Source organism: Pongo pygmaeus, chromosome 17 (genome assembly GCF_028885625.2).
Source record: "Pongo pygmaeus isolate AG05252 chromosome 17, NHGRI_mPonPyg2-v2.0_pri, whole genome shotgun sequence".
NCBI classification, from domain to species: domain Eukaryota; kingdom Metazoa; phylum Chordata; class Mammalia; order Primates; family Hominidae; genus Pongo; species Pongo pygmaeus.
This window is the reverse complement of record NC_072390.2, coordinates 70031322-70051915: the sequence shown is the minus strand read 5'-3', so window position 1 is coordinate 70051915 and position 20594 is coordinate 70031322. Positions and strand designations below refer to the sequence as shown.

General features: G+C 39.8%; 1 long non-coding RNA gene across 1 annotated transcript; it reads left to right on the top strand.

Annotated features, from left to right (window-relative positions):
* Positions 1-1175: 1175 nt before the first annotated feature.
* On the top strand, positions 1176-19583 carry LOC129018683 (uncharacterized). The gene is made up of 3 exons (XR_008495412.2): positions 1176-1362; positions 8387-8516; positions 16823-19583. It is a non-coding gene; the product is annotated as an uncharacterized LOC129018683 (long non-coding RNA).
* The last annotated feature ends 1011 nt before the right edge of the window (positions 19584-20594 follow it).

The following is a 20594-nucleotide window of genomic DNA, read 5'->3' as shown; positions in this document are numbered from 1 at the left end:
AAAAGTCATGTTCTAACTTAGTATTTTTATTTCTCAAATAACGTATTCAAATGTTTTTCTGATTTGTTCAAAAATGATAATTTTATGTTTTAAATGTCTTGGGGTCTATAAATGCTAACCTTAAAAAAACTGACTTGCTGTAACTGTGGATATTTTCCTTGGAGCATGGGGATCATTGTAGGGACAAATACTGGAATGAGTCTGTATCCAAACCACTCCACTAAATCGCTGCTGAAAGCACAAGCCAATGATACCGTACATCTGAGTTCAGGAAATCCATACCCTTAGTTTGCTGAGATTGGCTGAGGACAAAAGAAAAGCCTGAACCTATGGATCCAATGTGTATCTCCTCAAAACGAACTATATCTCTCGGGATTCTCCATCAGCTCTGTATGGGTTTATATTTTTCTCTGCCAGATGAGAAGCTGTGTTAAGAATGAAAGTAGGAAAACATCTATTTTTCTTTGCGACATCTTTCTTTTGTCTCCATTTTATCCAATACCATCTGGAAAACATGAAGAGATATAATGTATGTGATATATGAACATGTTCAGCATCGTTGTTGAGATGGAGAGGGAGTTTAAAGTGCAGTAAAGGAAAAATTATAGTCTGAGCTTGTAGATTTTAACAAGCTGATGATAGGACTATCAGCCAGTTCAGAGTGTTCCCTAAAACTGTATGTGTATTCAGTGATTTTTGCTTTATTATTTGTTGGATTTTAGGATTTATATATGTATGTTATTGAAAATATAGAAAGATACCATAGTAATTAAAGTCAGGCTGGATTTATCATTCTTACAGAATTTGTAAAGAAGTGAGTATGTTATAGGCAGTTGACTTGGAGATTATGCTAGCTCCATAACTTATATCTGAGATCTTCCAAGTTCATATTATGTTAACACAAGTCACTCCTAGGGCTGGAATGAAAAATGCATGATTGTACTACAATACTGTGTTATTGTGGCATTTCTCCTCATTTAGTAAGACTTTTTCTCTTCCAAGTGTACTTCTAATGGGCTTGGTAATAAAAACCAACAAATTTCTTAGAAGTTATTTTCTAATGGTGACAGTTTGAACATTACAGAACAATAAATATTTAGTTGTCTCTATGCCATATAGCCACTTCAGTGAGTGTGACTCACTCTTTGAAAGATTACATTCTTCTTGGGCTTTTGGTATTTGTCTCCTGGGATGCTGTGGGGTTGACCCTGGATAGCATTCATGGTCATTAGCTCATGGTGTTCTTGGGAGACATTTGAAGTCAGCTGGTGTCCTGCTGATGGAGCTGCTGAGTTCAGCATCACATCGACATAATTTCGTGATGCGTTTGCATGAAGGGCTTTGGTGCCATTTCTGAGTGAGGTAAGCACTTTTGGATTGAGTTGACAAAGTTAGCTGCTTGTTACCTGATTTGCAGGGTTCTGTTTTTTGGATATCCTTGCCTCTTAGTTTCTGCACCAGTGATATACTCTAATGTGCATTATTGCTGCTTGTTGTGCAATGCTTTTGAAAGTGAAATACAGCCAAAGAAGTTTTCTTTTGATATACCACTAATAATATAAATCAAAGGACTTCCCTCAAATAAAGCTATAAAGTATGGTTTATTTTATTTTATTTTTCTAAAATGGCAGAGTTCATGGTTTCATTAAACTAGTTTGTTGGTTTCATTCATCTAGGGACACTCTAGATTTGAGTAGACTTCTTGATATTCATTAGTAAGAATAACAAAGTTTTCTCTACTTTTATTTGAAGAACTGCTTTCTCAATTAAAATCCTGAAAATGTGTATTCATAGGGGAGAAACAGCTTCACTCTGATAGTACAAGTTAAGCATCCCTTATCTGAAATGCTTGGGATGAGAAATATTTTGAATTTTTTTAAACTTTGTAATATTTACATTATACTGGTTGAGCATCTCAAATCTAAAGATCTGAAATCTGAAATGCTCCAGTGAGTATTTCATTTGTGCATCATATTGATGCTCAAAAAGTTTTGAATTTTAGCCAGGCACTGTGGCTCACAGACATAATCCCAGCACTTTGAGAGGTCAAGGTGGAAGGACTGCTTGAGGTCAGGAGTTCAAGATCAGCCCGGGCAACATAACAAGACCCCATCTCTACAAAGAATTTAAAAATTAGTTGGATGTCGTTAAATGCATGTGTAGTCCCAGCTACTTGGGAAGCTGATGCAGGAGGATCACTTGAGCCCAGGAGTATAAGGCTGCAATGAGCTTTGATCACACCACATTGCACTCCAGCCTGGGCAACAGAGTGAGAACCTGTCTCTAAAGAAGAAAAAAAGGTTTTACATTTTGGATAACTTCAGATTTTGGATTTGAATTTGGGATGTTCAACCTGTAATAATCACATTGGACTAAGACTGATCTGTACACCATGACTAGAGGCCAATTCTGCACCAGTGGGGATCACCAGAAACATGGAGGTCAGCAGAAGAATCAATTATTCTCTTTGTTACATGGGAGAGAGATGTCTCCCCTTCAGCTCTGTATTTTCCTGGGAGTAGATCCAGCTTCGTGGGTACTCATGAACTTAGTATCCTAGTGCTACCACATCCTCTGTCACTACAGCAAAGTTACTAAATTGCTTTGGGCCTTGGCTTCTTTGAACAAGGTTAGTTCCTTTCTCTCCTGCATAAGGTTTCTGTGAAGCTTGAGAGAGAATATGAATAGAAAAGGTCTGGCATAGTAGCCAGCACTTAGATGGCATTCCATCAATGTGACTGTTTTTTGTCCTTTATGAAATTGGCCCAATGACTATGCTTGAGAGCCAACAGGAAGTAGGTTTCCCAGAGAATCCCTCTTCATCCTGGATCCATTCAACATCACACACATGTGTGTGCACGTGTGTGAGTGCATGTGTGCACACACACACACAAACACGGTTTTCCATTGTCCAGCATGGAGTCTGAAATTCTACATTGATGGTATAGCCCCTTGAAGGATGGAGTAAGATTGCAGTATTGTTTGGCAATAGACACTTCTTTTCCTTGGGGGAGGATTAAACTTTAGTGCCCCATTGAGACCAGGCATAACTCTGTTATCTGCTTTGGCCAATGACATGGGAGGGGAAGTGTTGTGTATCACTTCTGAACAGAAGTTTGATGAGCCACTCTGTACCTTGCCATACTGTTTTCCTTTGCCACATTCACAGGCAAGATATGAGTTGGTACCAGCCTGGGTCCCACAGTGGGGATCACCGTGATGGACAGAGGTTTCCTCCTCCCACTGGTTCACACTGGACATGTGGTATGATTGATAATAATCCCTGTGGTTTTAAACCACTGAGATTTGGGGGTTGTTTGTGAGCACAACATAAACTCATGAAGGGAATTTGAAGGATAGAAGTCCTGAATGGAAATACAGGAGGCTTATGAAGCCGACTTTGCATGCATCTTATAAGGATCCTTTTCTGACACTACCTGTGCCCCAGGAAGGCAGAGGTTGCAGTGACCACCTGCAACAGAGCTATCTAATAGGGACCAGGAAGCAGAGATTTGAATAAGGCCTTGGTGGGGCCAAGTGAAAAATTTGTGGGTTCAACTTTCAGTTTTAATAAAAACGTCTTAGTCCCGTGATTCTCAAACTTGAATCACTTGAAGGGATTGTTAAAACACAGTTCAGTGGGCCCCATCTCAGAGTTTCCAGTTTGGGAAGTCTGGAGTGAAGCCCAATAATATGCATTTCTAGTGAGTTCCCGGGTGATGTTATCGCTGTTGGCTCAGGGCCTGTCTTTGACAACCACTACCTTAGTTCCACCAGGTAAATCAGAGACCCCTTCCTTAGAGTGAAAGAGACAGCTGAGATGAAGAGGCTGCCTTGCTGAGATTCAAGCCTGTTCTTCCTTTTTTCTTTTAGACCAGACACCCTGACAGGTGACCCTAAGCGGGCCACCCACGCTTCCTGCCCAGGAGTCAATGTCACAGAGGACACGCTTGGGCGTTCCAAAATCTCCCTCTGTATTATTTGAAGATGTATCTCAGTGTCATGCTCAGAAGTATGATGAAGGGATGAATAGATGACTGGCCTAAGTTTAGGAAATTTTAGGCATGAGATTCAGAGTTAGGGAAGAAGAAATGCTTTCTACAATTCATGGGCCACAAGACACATGGACACCCCAAAAGTGGAGCCCATGAAAAGTCATATTGTTATGGAGTCCATGGAGGTATTTTAGGACTGCTGTGTACCAAGAAGTATATGTAAACAAAGATAAGATTAAATTAATTTTATATTCCAGAGGGTAAAATGCCATGAAAGTTTCTCTCCCAGTTCAGCAAGGAAACAGATCTCAGAATCTGTGAAAATATTTAGGTAGCTGATGTGGCCACTGCAGGATTGCAGTTTTTCCCATTTGTGGTTTGGGAACTAGAGAGGAAAAGTAATCCAAGCTTTCACAGAGTCATCAAGGGTTACATGGAAACAGGAAATTAACTATCCATTAAAAAAGCAAAGAATTATGTCAAAATACTTTAACGATTATAAAGCTAATTTAGAGTTTCACAAGGACACAGTTAACATTGAAATGTATTATGTACAGTGATCTAAAAAAATTACACAGCTTCTTTTAAAATGGATGGAATAACTATATATATAGATGGTCACTAAGCACATTTATTCTTGTGAGAATGACAAGACTATGCAAGATAAAGAAAGTTCTTACTTTTGAACCGAAACTAATTATCTTTACAGAGGAAGAATCGTTTTGCTTCTCTTCTTCAAAGAGTAACTTCTATTTTTGCGTCCCCTCTGAGTCTCATGATGTTTGGCCAGCATTAGATTTCTATAAACCTAATAGAATTGATAATATGAATGGGACTTCTATAGAATTAAAATGTAAAGGAGACTCCTGGAAAGTGGTATAAACCTTTGGAGAATAGAGTCTTCCTCTGTTCTTTGCATAGGACTAAAGTAACTCTCCATATTGTTCCTTTATATTATGACCCATGGTGGCAATGACAGACCTAGAACAATACTGTTTTAAAATTGTGTCTCTCATAATAAGCAAAACCAGCCAAGAGTTCCAGGGTAGAGCAAATTAATGACTATAAGGAGAAATCACCCAGTGTTTGGGGTACTCTACTTTTATAGAGGATAGGCGAATCTCTTGCCAGTTACCGCTGTGTTATTTTAGGGAGGAAATTGACATTTCATGATGTTCCATGGCTTACTTAAGTAAGAGAACACAGAACCAACAATCAGTTTTCTAGGCTTCAAATTTGATTAACTAGGATTGTGCAAGGCTGCATTATGAGCTTTGTGGTCCTCAGCATTTTTACCTTCCAGGCCACTTCCTCCATAAAGAAAATTCAAAAATATATTTTAAAACTGCATTGGTATAAAGACAAATATATTAGTGAATTTATTTGTAAATATTCATTAATATTGTATTCAAGTTTCCCTCCTGATTTTAAAATAATGTAAAATTAAAGCAATTACCTGGACTCCTAAAAGTGTTGCAGGCCCTAGTCATTGTGCTTTGTATGCCTAGTGGGTAAATCCACTCCCAGATCATGCTTGCCTGTCAATATTGTAAAAAAAAAAATCCTCATTAAAAGACTGGCTTATTAGCATAAGGTTTGCAGGTAAGAGAAGGAGAAATATGTGAAATGGAACCCAAACCAACCCAAAGATACGTGCATAAGCCCACATCCAGCCTATACCAGCTAAGCAGATACATAAGAAATAAATAATTGTTGTGGTTTTATGACATGGAGTTTTGGAGTGGTTTGTTATGCAGCAATGACTAACTGACATATAAAGTCTTGGCAGCTATTATATGGAGTTAGATTTTTTTTTTTTAGAGTGCAATGCGAAACCATTGGAAGGTTTTAAGCAGGGGAGTACACAATCTGATTTCCTTTGGACAAAGTTCACTGTGGCTGTGGGAAAGAGATTAGAGTGGAGGACAGGAAACCAGTAGCAGGCTATTGCAGTCATCCAGCTGAGGAAAGATGACTTGACACGGCAGGCCTGGGGGCAGGGGTGGAAGTGGAGATGGAGAGAAAAGGATGGGAGTGCAAACTATATTTAAATTTTCTGCTAGGCCGTGTGAAGGATGTGAAAAGCTACAAGGAATTATAAGACCATGTTATGTCTTAATTGGAAAGGATGAGAGATAGATTGTTTCTGGAGACAGGAATAGAGAGTTGGTGAATTTTCTGATCACATACAGATAGTCCTGTTGAATGTTCCTAAACTCACTGAGGGCCAGATTCAACTTTTGAAATCTGTTTGTGGGAATCAAAGTTGATGGCAGAAGCAGATGGCTGTGAAGAATGCTATGGTGTAACATTTTGTGGGTTATATTTTAACAGGATGGTAACTGAGCTTTTTGAGCCTGTCTGGTCTATGCCCTCCTCAAAATTCTCCATCCATCTCCCTGTCTTCTCTCCCTTTCTATAATTTGCAACAATCTGATTTTCCCCCAAGGAAGTCTGCTTTCAGAAAAAGTTGCTTGTTTATCTTTGGTTTAGCCAAAGAAACAGAAACGTTTCAACATAACCACACCCTGATTTCACTTTGCCATATCATACAATTATAAGATGCCATTTCATTATAAAATTCAAAGAAACATTTCACACATGAATTCTTAATTCATTTCCCAGAGGCATGCAGGATTTGGTGTGGCTATCAACAGCTTTCTTGTTCTGAGGAGTGAACTGAGGTACCATGTGCTAAAGCATCTCCCTGAAAACATCTGAGGCAGGATTGAAATGAGCTTTCAGATTCCTTAATTCTTAGTTTAGTAGGGCCTCTCCCTAGATCATGCCAGTATAGCAGGAATATATTATGCACATTTTAAATCTACAGGCTTTCCAATAACTTAGAAATATATTGATCTTTACTAAGAGATTTTCCTCATTTTTCTTGCCCATTAACATTGATATAAAAATATTAAAAATAAAGCCTAATAACAATACATCTCATTAGCACCAGGATCACTTGAACAAAATAATTTTTTTGCAGAAAGGTTTCACTTTATTGGACATTGTTCATCCATTGCTTGAAAGAAATTAAACTTTGTCAAGAATAGTATAGAAGAGGAAAATCTGCCGAAAGTTTCTGAAGAAAACCAGTGACAATCTCTTAACAATCAACGTAATGCAATGTTGTTATTCCCAGTTTTATTATATTTACATTTTGGTATGTTTTATACTTAGGCTTTATGTTCAGAATTATTTATATTTCATTCTCATGTTAATGTTAGTTTGAGATTCTTTGAGTGATATTTACATTTGTCTGTTGATACAAATGGGAATAGATATATTTATTTTGGGGGTAGAACCTAAAAAATTGGCCAAGTCACTTCTTCTTTTTTTCTTCCTCACAAACTGTTTTAGTCTTTGAAACTTTCATGTGTTTTGGCATCATTCAAGTCTCCACTGTGCTTCATTCCTTATTAAGAAACTCAGGCCTTAATTAACTTGCTGTCCCTTCATTTGAAACTTACTCCATTTGATAACTCTTTGTTGCTTCTAGAACGGTTGGTGCAGGCTTGTGTGGGCTTCCATAACACAAAAGCCAGATGGATTTTTTAAAGCAGATAAATTTAGTCTTGAATAGAGAACTGTGAAAAAAAAAAGAAAGGAATCATTAAAAAAAAAACCCACAAAACAAAACAAAACAAAAAAATCTTGGTACTGATAAAACCAGTGAGAAATCACAGATTCTCAAATTAGGGGAAAAGCAAACCTTTTTCTTTTCCTTCCCCTCCTCCTCCTTCTACTTTTTAATTTGTTTTGGGCTCAAGAATTGAAAAGTTCTGTTCCCAATTAAAAACGGATCACATTTGGGTCTGAGGGGGAGTAAGCCGCCTCATGATATGAGTATGAGACAGAAGGCTGTAGATAGATTGAGTCCCTTTGATAACCAACACCACTCTCTCCGTGTGCTAATTTGCAGAATGGTGAAAATATTGGCATGTTGCCTTCAGAATCCTTTGGAAGAAAAGCATTAGAAATATGAAAGCATTAAAGTTCTGTCCAAAGTGTTTACCTTATGTAACAAATTTATTAGGGAGTCTCAACATGTTATGGGTATAAAAATGAAACAGTTTTACACTTATACAATGACAGCCCCTTCAACAAGGATATGTTGACCCACCTTTCCTGCTGGAAAGTAACTCCTTTAACAGCAATTTGGCCTGCTCCTCTAACTTTCCTGTCACTTTTGGTTATTAGAACAGTTCACTTTGTTATTTAAGACTCCGTCCTATGTATTTTGATACTTCAGTCTCAAATCAGATTCAGAGCTTGTGTCCTCCCCCACAAGTGTTGACTCCCCCAGTCTGTGACTCCAGTGGCTTGAAGGTTGGTGGTTTGTTCTTCGTGTACTTACATCTTTCCTTCTCTCTTTGAACTCCTTTCTTTAGACTTCAGAAGCCTCCTGGATCCTATTCTGGCCCATCGTGGCATGGTCAGCAGATGAGAAACAGATGGACTGGTGTGTGGTGGGAGGAAGCTGTCCTGGTCGAGCTCTGCTTCAGGCCAGTCCTTTCTGAGGTTAGTGCTCTCAGTTCATTGGCAGCCTCCATAGAAGTGGTGTGTTTGAGAGACAGCATTCAGCTTCATCTTGGCCCCCTCTATCACTGGGAACTTCCACCTCCACCAGAGAGGGCAGTTGTATATTGGCCTTGAGCAGTGATAAACATCTCCAACTCCTTGTCTGTGTTGGGTCTCCCGTTGCTTGGTCCAGTGGCTATCCTGAATCGTTCTGTGGCTCTTATCATCAGCTTCCATGTTGCTTCCCACGGAGCTATGGGAGCCACTGGAGTCCTCTTTTGTATTTCCCAGGTCCACAGAGCCTTGAAATGGGATGGGGCTGCCCATATCTCATTTCCAGGTATATTGCATGATGAGCCATTGCTGTCTTGGGCTACTGACCTAGAGCAACTACCTTCAGGAATCTCTGGTCTTTAAGTGAACACTATTTTCTATACTCAAATATGCACCTTCCCAAAACTCCAGGTGACATATATCTAGTACACACCCATCTCTCCTCTCACCTTAGCAGGCATCAAGAAATAAAAAGGATAGTGTGCATTACCCCTCATTTCCTAGTATGCTCTCTCAATGCCCCACTCCTGTCATCAGAGAAGACCTCAAAATCTGCAGTTTAGCATGTATCCAGCCAGCCTACCTCTCTTAGAGTCACCTTCAGCATCTATTCAGGATTCCCTTGGAGATTGCCTTACTTGGTTTTGAGGAGAGAGAGGCACCACCACCAGCCACAACTACAAAGACATGACAGAAAAAACTTTCTTCACTAGCATGCACTTTACCAAATACCTACTGAAGTAAAATATCAGGTTGTCCTCCTTCCAACTTTAAGATTTTTTTTCAATGTGGCTGCCTCTGCAAAAACGGAGCCTGCTATTAGCAAGCAGCTTTATGTTACCACTCTCCCATCCCCAACTGAAGTCTTTTCTTAATTTCGTTGGGGATAGTTCAGAGATAGAGCCTCTAGTCAACCTTATGGAGACATGTTTATCACCAACAACTCAAGCTCACCTTTGGACTTTGACCATGGTTCTGAGACAATAGGAAACATCTCACTCTCCATCCTACTTTGTAATTTATTGTCTTCATTTGAACTCACTAAACTCTTTCTGGTGTTTTTTCCCCTATCCTGTGCTGATTTAGACAAGGTTGTGAGTAAGCTAGCAGTTTCCCAAGCTTATGGGCTAGGCCCCTAGCCTGGCCAGTCGTCCAGAAAATGTGTCCCACAGGCCACAAGCAGGATAGTACGGTGGGGGGAAAAGTTATAACATGGGTCTGAACCTTGGTCATTGGTCCATGGCTGGCTACCTGTGACCATTATCTTTTTGGCCCTCTAGAAATGTGTTCCTGATTTCTAGAACAAAGGTTGGACTAGTAAATTTTAGTAGTAAAACCCATATTTTTCCCCAAATTGGCTGTTAAAACCTAGACCCTCTTTCTTCCCAGGCAGAGACCTCATGGCATGAAATATGGCGGCTCTGTGGTAGAAAATTTGAGACCTACTGAAGTAAAATATCAGGTTGTTCTGCTTTCAACTTTAAGATTTTTTTTGAGCGTGTCTGGCTCTGCAAAAACAGAGCCTGCTACTAGCAAGCAACTTTATGTTTATATTTATCTGACTTTCCAAATGTCCGTTGTGTACTGAGCTCACGATTAGTGAGGCCATTTCCTTGTGTATTTTCCAATTGTTGTGGATGTTTTTAAAAGTCAAAAATTGGTGATGCTTATGTCTACTCCATATTTTGCAAAGTTAATGCTTTGAAAACTGCTGCTCTCATAGCACTAGAATAGCATTTCCCAGGGAATTGGACACTAGTCTCTTGGGATGCTCTCTGAAAGGAAGAGCTTTATGGTCAAAAAAATTGTAAAACATGCAGCATTCCATGTCCTCCTCTTGGAGATTTAGTAAGAGCTCAGAGAAGCTCTGCAGCAAACAACTTGTTTAACTTTGTATGACCTGGTATTTCCCAACATTTGGAACCTATCTATTGTTTTCCCACGTAACATTTAATGTCATTTTGTAGAAACAGTGCTCCTTCAAATACAGTTTGCAATTCACTGTCTTAGAGCAGGGACTAACACATTTTTTTCTGCAAAGGGTCAAGTGATAAAAAATTTAGGCTTTGTGGCTTTCACTGACTCTGTTGTAGCTTCTCAACTTTGTCCTTGCTGTACAAAGGCAGTGACAGGCATATCTAAAAATGGGTGTGGCCATGTCCCAATAAAACCTTATTTACAAAAACAGGCAGTGGTGTAGATTTGGCCTATGAGCTATGGTTTGCTGATCCCAGTTTGTCCATTAAACAAGTGAGATTTATCCTGACTAGGGAAGGTACAATCTCAAATAGTGAAGCAAAAGCTTAGTTCTTTCCTGAGTAATTATTAGAATTTTGCTGAACTTTGGAGACTAAGCCACTGAGGATACCAGTTTTTCCCTGATCACCTTGAGAATTAGAGCAGGTTAAGTGATTTGTTCCACACTGCTTAGTTTATCAGACATCTATCTAGCTGTGAAATCTTGGCCCGGCTCTGGATCTATTGCTAATCATCAGCCAGACTCACTGTGATCAAAGATGGACAATAGAACTTGGAGCAACTGGACCAACCACTTAGTATCAACTCAATTATTGTGTCTGAAATGAACCGTCTATGTTTTTCCAGCTTACAAAAGGAAAATGTTATAAATATCATTAGAGTCATTCAGATGATCCTGGCTGTTTTCTGAAAGGTTAACCATAATTAAATACTGTATTAGTTATCTATTTCTGTATACCAAATTACCTGAAAACTTGGTGGCTTAAAACAGCTAATGTTTTCAATCTCACAGCTAGAGTGGGTCAGGAATCTCGTTGGCGTAGTTCAGTTCTCTGGCTCAGGGTCTACCATGAAGTGTTGGCCAGGGCTGTGAGGACTCAAGTGGGGTGAATCTTCTTCCCAGCTCATTCCCACAGCTGACCTCAGGGCCCTTGGACTGGCAGTTCTTTGCCTCATGGGTCTCTCCCCAGGGCTGTTCACAACATATGAGTTGTTGTTCCCTAGAGGAACTTCCCCTAGAGGGAAGGCTCAGAGAAAGGAGGCAGGGAAGGCAGGCAAGACAGAAACCAAAGTTTCTTTGGAAACTTATCTGGAAAGTGCCATACTATCACGTTTGCTATTTTCCACTTGTTAAAAACATGTCACTGGTTCCAGCCCACACTCGAGGAAGGTGTCTCTAAAGAGGTGTGTATATTAGGAGTCTGGGGTCCTTGGGGGTCATCACAGAGGCTGTCTACCACATATACTAATTTCATTAGGGTCTTTTTAATTATTTCTTTGTGCAATGAGGGTTCAAAGTCCCTGGCCTTGAGTAGCAGAGGAAGATGTCACAGCCACAGTAAAAAAGCATTAGGGCATGTCTTTATGAGGACTCAAGAGAAAAGGAAAAGAGAAGAAATAAAGTATGCATGTTGCAAGGTGGAAGGGTTGGGGAAGAGAAAAAGAGAGACAAGCGAAGAATTATGGAGGCATTTTTCTAGAATTATATGTCTTCATTTGGAAGGAAGGAAGCAGACTGAAGGCTTCCTGAAAGAGATCTGGCCAGTGGACTCCTAAAAGTCCTCTTGTTCCTTCTCATTCCTCAATTCTCTGGGTTAAAAAGTATCTCACATTCTCCATTCATTCATACGTGTTTCACTATTATTAATCTATTATTACCAAAGTAATTGGCTGAAATTTTATAATTTTGGCTGTCCACTTGCCAAAAAAAAGGAAAAAAATAAAGAAAAATGAATAATCAGCCCCATACCAAGTACTAAAGGGGATACAATTATATAATATATCTCCTGCCTTTGAAGATCTCATATTCCAATTAAGGAAATAAGACAAACATATGGTAACAGTTATGTTAAAATTAAAGATTTAAATAACAGTTTAAGGTAAGAGTAGAATGTTGTAAGGCAGCACATGATTAATTACCAGACAAATTATATAGAATTTGTTACTATTGGAATCCAAGGGAGAGACTGATCAGTGTAAGCAAGGTGATTGGGGAACATATTGTGAAGCAAATGATAAGGATCTGGAGAGGGAGAGTAAAGTAGGGGCATTCCAGGTGGATGGGATGGCATGAGTAAAAATAAGAAGGCAGGACAGGTGTTTTGGGGGAACAATGAGTTAACCAGTTTGGAGAGTGGGTTTTTGGAGGCGAGTAGTCTGAAATGAGGTAAATGGTAAGTCAGACAGCCATGCAGGAACAGGTTGAGTTTAATTATCTAACCTGTGCTCGGTCCCTGAGGCAGATGGCTCACCAACAAACATGCATGAATTACCCTCTATTAGAATTTTCAAAAAGGGGTAAGTTCCAGGTTGATTCACTGAACATCTTGGGCTCCCATCCCGTGCCTGTCTTTTAATAGCAATTGGTGGCAAATGGAAACGGTACCTGTGCTTTGTCTCCATAGCAGCAACTCAGAAAAGCCTTGATGGCACCCAACTGAAAGAGCCTGAATTGTTGTCACCCCCCACTGAAAGATGAGGAGGCAATACAGGGAAGGAACGTGGCTGTTTCAGGAGGCTGTGGGATTAGGGAGACAGGTATGCTGGACACCAGGAGATCTCAGCCAAAGTAGAGTTGCAAAGAGGATTCGGGTATCAAATCATAAAGCATTCAAGTTAAGACAGCAGGAAAAGATGACACTGAGCCTGCCTTCTTCACATTCTGAGAACTTGGAACCATGGAGAAGGGTCATAGAATCTTCAGAGAAGACCTAAAGAAATCCCTAAGTAGATGTGACATCTAATTCAACACCACCCCCTCCAACTTCCTAACTGTTACGTTACTCAATCTCTCTAAATTCCATCTGCTCATCTATCAAATAGCTATAACAGTATTACTCACTATATCCATGACACTGTTTTGGAAATTCAATGAGTCCACGCATGTCAAAGATTTCAAATTGCCTCCCAAAAAGTTCTCATAACTCTTAGGTACTGCTATTGTTGCTGCTATTGTCAATCTGTTCTTCCTGGCATCTCCATATCTTTGATAGTCATAAAAGCACATAACAACATAAGGTGGTAAAATTATAGTTTTCTCTTAGATTTAGGTCTCTTTGAAAGGCTTGGAATGACCCAAGGAAGGCTTAACATTAGAATGTCTCTGGGTTTTAGAATGTTTCTCACTCCCTCTTTCCTACTCCCTCTCCTGTCTCTGTCTCTTCCTTCCCTTCAGTAAGCCACACAGTCAATGCCTTCTCTGTGCCAGGCACTTTGCAAAATACTTCTAGCACTTCTAGGCTCTGGATATGCAGATTTGGGCAAGGCCAGTAATTAATTTTTGGCTTCTGAAAGGTTAGTGATCATGTTCAGGTGTGGATTCAGATAAAGTAAGTTAGCAGGGTCTCTCAGTAGAGGAAAAAATGGGAGATTTCACCTTAAGAAGGAAGAGGATGAAAATGTGAACCCAACATGTGCTATTTGGGAATAAATTCCAGTGGTGTGTCTGGAGCAGCAGGGGGGCATCTGTGGGTGTCCACAGGCAGCTGGCCAGCAGGCAGACAGCACAGGGCTCAGAACCAAGGCCTCCTGGTACAGGGAAGGTATGCAGACAGCACCTGGGGCCCCATTTCTGTACCTGGCCTGGCTTCCCAATCCCATCAGCTGCTAAATTATGGGGAGGAGAGTACCATGAAGGCAATAGGACTCATCTTCTTCTAATTATTATTCTATGGTAGTATGGTCATGACTTCTACTTAATATCTTCTGGCTGGCAACAATGTACTGAATACTTTGCAGACCACAGCATTAAGCATGGCCATTGGCTGTTATGCAATGGGCTGAAATCTTAATTCTACAGACATGAGATGCTTGAGGAAGAAAAGGAAGGCTCCGATGGCACCAGGGCAAATAGCAAGATGGTAGCTCCTTGGTCCCAGACTTGGAGTCCTTGACCTCAGCCTCTGTCCAGAGGACCCTTCCCACAGTTGCACAGGAGGACGCTGATTTATGATACTTCAAGGGGTGTTTTCAAAATGAGTGGGCACAGAGAAAGTATCTAAAAGAGTTTAAGATATTAATTTATTTCAGATATCCAGGATACTCAAGAAGACTGCAGTGAGAAGGGATCCCACAACAAATTATGACCAAAATTAGCTAAGAATATTGCATTTCCAATTTGCCAGTATGCTAGTGGCGTAGGAGGCTAAAGGCTGGTATGAGCTCAGCCTGGGCTTTTGCCTGCATTGTCGGCATCCCAAATTAGCAACAAGTGTCATCAAATATATGAACTGGGAGGAATTCCAAAGGAACCAAATCATTGCTCTCCAAATAGATGGGGAGAGGATGTAGTGAGGGGTCAGAAGTGGAGAGGACAGGCACAGGAAACCTTTGTGGTGTCATTTCTGTCCCCGGACAGGATGCCGGAAGGAGAGAGGTCAAAGCAACAGGAAGTCTAGCATTACGATACAAAACGTTATCAAGACTGATGGGATTTTAATTGTTTCATTCTTCAGGGCAAGTGCTGTGTGATCACTTAGCCATCGAATCTCTATTGTGTTACATTTTGTAAAATTTATTTTTAATTTAAAGTCAATATAGGAAAGGTTGAACAAACAAAGGTAGAGGTGGGAGTGCAGTGGGGGAAGAGCTTGTTAAAGTAAATGATCCAAAAAACTACAAAAACGCTGGAGGACTTTTGTGTAGGTCTCTCCCAAGCTGCATTTCCCACCGGACATCTGGATTATAATTCAGAGCACCAGTTTCTGGCTTTTGGCCCTACTCAGATTCTCTGAGTTTCCAGTCTTACCTAAGTAATCTTCCCTAGAGGAGTTTATGTGATAAACTCTATCCACTCCCCTGGGGGTGTACGTATAAGAAAGTCCTTTCAGTAGACCACAGAGAGAGAATATAAACTCCTGTACCTCCTGGGCTGCCTGAAGTTCCCCTCGATCACTCAATTCCTGCTGCTTTGGCTGTTGGTTAGCATGACAAAAGCAACTCTTCAACTTAGGCTACTCTCTTCTGAAGGCCAAGGGACAATTGATAGCATCATCCCCTCAAATCTAGGAAGAAACTATGAAATGACATATCTCTTTAGAAAATGATTTGCCCATAGAAGATCTCAGTCTATATCCACTAGATAGAAAGAGCTTATGTAGTGCCATTCAGAGTTACATCTCCCCAAGTATGAAGGATTAGGGGGTTGGATAGTATAGCTCACAAACATGCCCCTGGAGTAAGGAAAGCTCTCAGCATTTGAAAGTGTTCTCCCAGGCTGATGCAGTGTTGTGTTCCAGGTTCCTCTGAGTAGCTCCTAAACTCAACCTGAGTTCTTTGTAGCAACCTGCATGGTGCCCAGGAGGTGCCTATTTGCCATTGGTCTGACTAGTTGGATTTTAGTTGCTGGGGTCTAGTCCAGGGAACCTACTCTGAGCCACCCTCCATCTGAACTTCAGTGTATTCATATTCTCCCATGATTTCAGGGCTACACTAAGACTGGGATAAAAACTGCTGAGTGCTGGCATGACACAAGATGGAAAATATGGGCTATCTCACATGGCTAGAATCCCCATACCCTCCCATAGGAAAACAGGTCTAGCCACTCAGCCCCAGAAGTATATCTTGGCAATTTTCTGAGAATAAGAAATATAAGGCTATTTAAACTATATTTAGAATATCCCCAACCTTCAGATTAGATTGATGACAAAGATTTGAGAAAGGAAAATATCATTTGTTCATTCACTTATTAATTCAAAAAATACCTATTAGATACCTGCCATGGGCAAGGCACTCTGCTGGATGCTGGAAAGATACGAGTTAAGAGGACAGACATTTGTCAGCTGCCATGGATAACACACAATAAAGCAATAGAGCCATTCTTAATGTGATATGCACTGGGAAGATAACCAGCAAGGGACTGAGAAGGATGGGATCTTTTAGCTGGGTGTTAAAGGCTTACTTGAAGAGTTGACATTATCCTGAAAAGAAGAGGAGTTTCTTTTTGAGAAAAAAAGAAGAGGAGAGGGAGAGACCATCAGTAGAGAGAGCAAAGAACATGTGCATAGCCTTGAGGTGAGGAAAAGCTTGTGTGCTCCAGGGATGGAATGAGAGGAGCCCAGTGGGGCTGGAGGATTGTGACCCAAGGAAAGAGGAGTCAAGATTGGAGAGAGTCAGGGGCGAGATCAAGGATGGCCCTAAAAGCCAGAACGGGAAATTGTTTTACTCTGAATGTGGCAGGAAGCTAAAGAGTTGTGATTAGGGCTCATTAAATGAATGAAGGCGAGTGATGTGATACAATTAATATTTTTTCATTTGCGCTTCTTCATTGAGAATAGATTGGAGAAGTGAGAAGAGGAGCAGAGAGACCAGCTGGGAGCTGCTGTAGTAACCCAGGTGAGGGAGATGGTGGCCTGGACCAGTGCTTGGCATGGAGGTGGAGAGAAGTGATATAACTGATTTAAGTCAACCAGCTGCTTGATCCAAATAATGCCAAATGAGTTTATTGTCATCTCTTCATATTTTACAACCAGATCACTTCTGCATAAAGCCACATGGAAGAATAAGAAGGGAAAAACAATCAAGCAATAAACTGTTCATCTGAAAATAGTTAAATTCTCCAACAGTTGATTTTAAAATATTTTCCTAAAATCTATTAAGATTTTTTTTCAAAGTAATTCTTCTATGGAGGCACATCTCTGGACTGAAACAACCGGCCTTTGCTTTTGGTGTGGTCCTGTTTCAGTCAAAATGGCTAACAGGCTATGCAGAAAATCAAATTCCAAGTTACTCAAATGTGGAGAAAATCTGGAGGTCTGGTATGGGCATCTTCTCAAAATGCTTTAATTACACATTGATTTACAAATGACATTGTCTGGTATGGTAGTTTTAAAAAAATCATCATTTTTAAACATCTGCCAAATTTTAAATGGTAGTTTTTCATGAAAGTACAAAGAAAACTTCATCCACAATCACGAAATTTTCCATCTCATATATCCTGATGAAAACAAAGACTTTCTATGGACAATTGTTGAAACACGCCTGACCTTGGACCCTGTGCTATCTACCCTTCTCAGTGTCATTCTCTATCTAGTTTGGCTTTTCCAAATTTAATCACTAAGATATTCAGACATTATTACAAAATATTATTACAAGCCCTTTAATTACCTTGATAACATTACTGGCAATATTAAAAACTTTTAGCAGTATCTTTCATGGTGTGTGCTTTGCCTGAAAAGGAAAGATATCTCTGATTAAAGTTTGAAACCGTTAATAATATAGAACACCATACAAATGACACTTTTCCAAATTAGAAATTTTAAGATCAAAGATTATTTACTGGCTTATATTTGTATCTAATTTTAACATTTTTATGTAGAGACGAGGTCTCGCTGTACTGCACAGGCCAATCGCAAACTCCTGACCTCAAGCTATCCTCCTGCCTCAATGTTTTATTTACTTTTAACGCTATTCTTTTTGTTCACTTTGTTGAGATATCTAGGTGAAAGCCTAAAGGCTATGTATTTTAATTTCAAGGCTGCATGTTCATATCCTCTCATACCACTAACATCCTGGCTAATGTCTTAATGACTAATTTTTTCCAGTTTTACCATGGAATTGTCTTGAAGTTGGTGCATATTTCAGACTCCAATCTGAAGTGTGGATCATAGCATTTGTTAGAAACTAGTTGACTTTGACTCTCTTTTAGTCTGAGATAGAATCTAATTGGCCCTGTTATCTTGATTTTTATTGGTCAAAGCTTTCATTTCAGGCCTCCTAATAGGATGCTGACCAGCCAATGGATTGTTTGCCTTTGGTCAGGTGTTCACCCTCTGGTCCAATTAGCTGAGGCCAAAATATAGTAGGAAATTGTAGCCAAAGAATGGATAAGGAATTTCCTAAGGCAGTCTTGCTCAGCAGGTGCTATGTCAGTTTTTAGAAGTGTTTGTGGTTGTGATAATTGTTCTAACGGTTGGCCCATACTGCATATGATCTAAGGATCTAAGAATAATTTATTACCAAAGTAGCAAAAGAACTTCTTGTAAATAACCTCTGACAAATATTTTTTATTGGCGTGTACCCTAAAGATAGCAGTACAGTGAAGCTCCAGTAACTGAAAAGATCCTGTATTGGTATTAAAAAATTAAAGTTAAACGCTTATGTAACTGTCTTACAGATAATTTTAGGCAAAGCAGTCTTGAAATAAGTTCTGCTAATCAGTTAAAGAAACAGTTGAATGTTTTTTAATGGCAAGAGCACTAGTCTTAGAATCAGGAACCATGGGTTGGCTCTGAGACTCTCTGTCTCATCTTGGGGAAATCATTTCAGCTTTGTGGCCCCACCCGGTGTTTTCCCGGAGCCCATAAGATGAATGTTGTAATAGGCTACTTCTACTTCTAAAGCATCCTTGATCTGAAATTTGAGAAACAGAACTGAGAATCAAAATGAAATAAAAGCTTGAATAGATAAGTTAGGAGACCAAAAAAAAAAAAAAAAAAGCCAGAGAGAAATTAAGTTATTTATAGAGCATTCACTATGATATCCCGTGCACTGTACACATGTTGACTTCTCATTCTTCAGAGAAAGGCTCTGAGGTTGTATCCAGTTTACGGTAGAAAACAGGTAAGATACCTTGCCCCAGTCATACAAAATGTAAACAATGGAGTCAACCCAATTTTATTCAGCTAAAAGAATAATAAAGTGCTTTCCATCATACCAAATTCTTCCTTAAATGCAGGGAGAAATAATGCTTATGGAAAAACAGAGGCAGATAAAAATATAGTAATGTTTTACAAAGAAATAACAACATTTTCACTAAATGATGCGGAGCTTGGGTTGAGAATGCTGATATATGACTCAGAATGCAAACCTTTTGCATTGATTGTTTTCACTTAGATTTTATGAAAGCTGTAGGTGTGTGAGTTAACGAGGAATGCTTCAGCACTTCCCTGGTCATGCATAAACATCTACATGCAAAACAGCAAGAAGTGCTCTGTTTATCACAGCTGCAGTCAAGCCAACAAAACTGTTTCTACCACTGAGGATGAAATTTGTAAAATTTTCTCTCAAAAAATAAAATAAGCCTCTTGTTTGATTGCCATTCCTTTGAATTTCCTGCTCAAATGCCATGATTCTATTAAGCTTCCTTTGAAGTCTCTCAAAGGAATGGAGTCACTAAGAGAGAGTCAGGCTCAAGGTTTTAATTGTGAAAGTCACTTTGACCAACCAACCAAACAAACAAAAACACCAGATTTAAAGCAGCATCAGAAGTCCCTCCTGTTTATAACATGCACCTTTGTTAACATAAGACAAATAAGAATGCTAGGTATAATGGAAATCAAAGGACTAAGATCTTACATTTACATAGGCTAGCATTGTGCAAAACCCTATCCCCTTTGGAAAAACCTAAATATTTTTCCCATGAGGAAACTGCTCTTGAGGAACTGCCACCAGGTGAGAAACAACATCGAAGTTTTAGTTGAGCTTTGCTTTCCAAATAAACATGTAGTTTCAATCCTTTTTCTAACTGCCCAGAAATTTAGGTCTATCCTTTCTGGGAGAATTAGCCCCTCTGCATTGACAGTTGCTGGCATGTGAATTTCTTTAACCAAGTTATCACATTAATTCTCTCAACTACCCTGTGAAGTTGGTAAATGGAACAGATGTTGTTAAATTCATTGGAACACAAGGAAACTGAGGCTCACAAGTTAGTTATTTTCCCCAGATGTTCCAATAAATAAGCAATGAAGCCAGAAGTTACTCATAGATAAGTTCTTCCATTATGCTCTTACCACTATGGCGTACTGCATGGTCAATCAAAGCAAGAATAAAAGTGAAGTTGGCCAAGGGGGGTGGATCATGAGTTCAGGAGATTGAGACCATCCTGGCTAACACGGTGAATCCCTGTCTCTAATAAAAATACAAAAAATTAGCGGGGCATAGTGGTGGGCACCTGTAGTCCCAGCTACTCGGGAGGCTGAGGCAGGAGAATGGTGTGAACCCAGGAGGTGGAGCTTGCAGTGAGCCCAGATAGTGCCACTGCACTCCAGCCTGGGCAACACAGCAAGACTCTGTCCCCGCCCCCCCAAAAAAATGGAGTTGTCATTTATT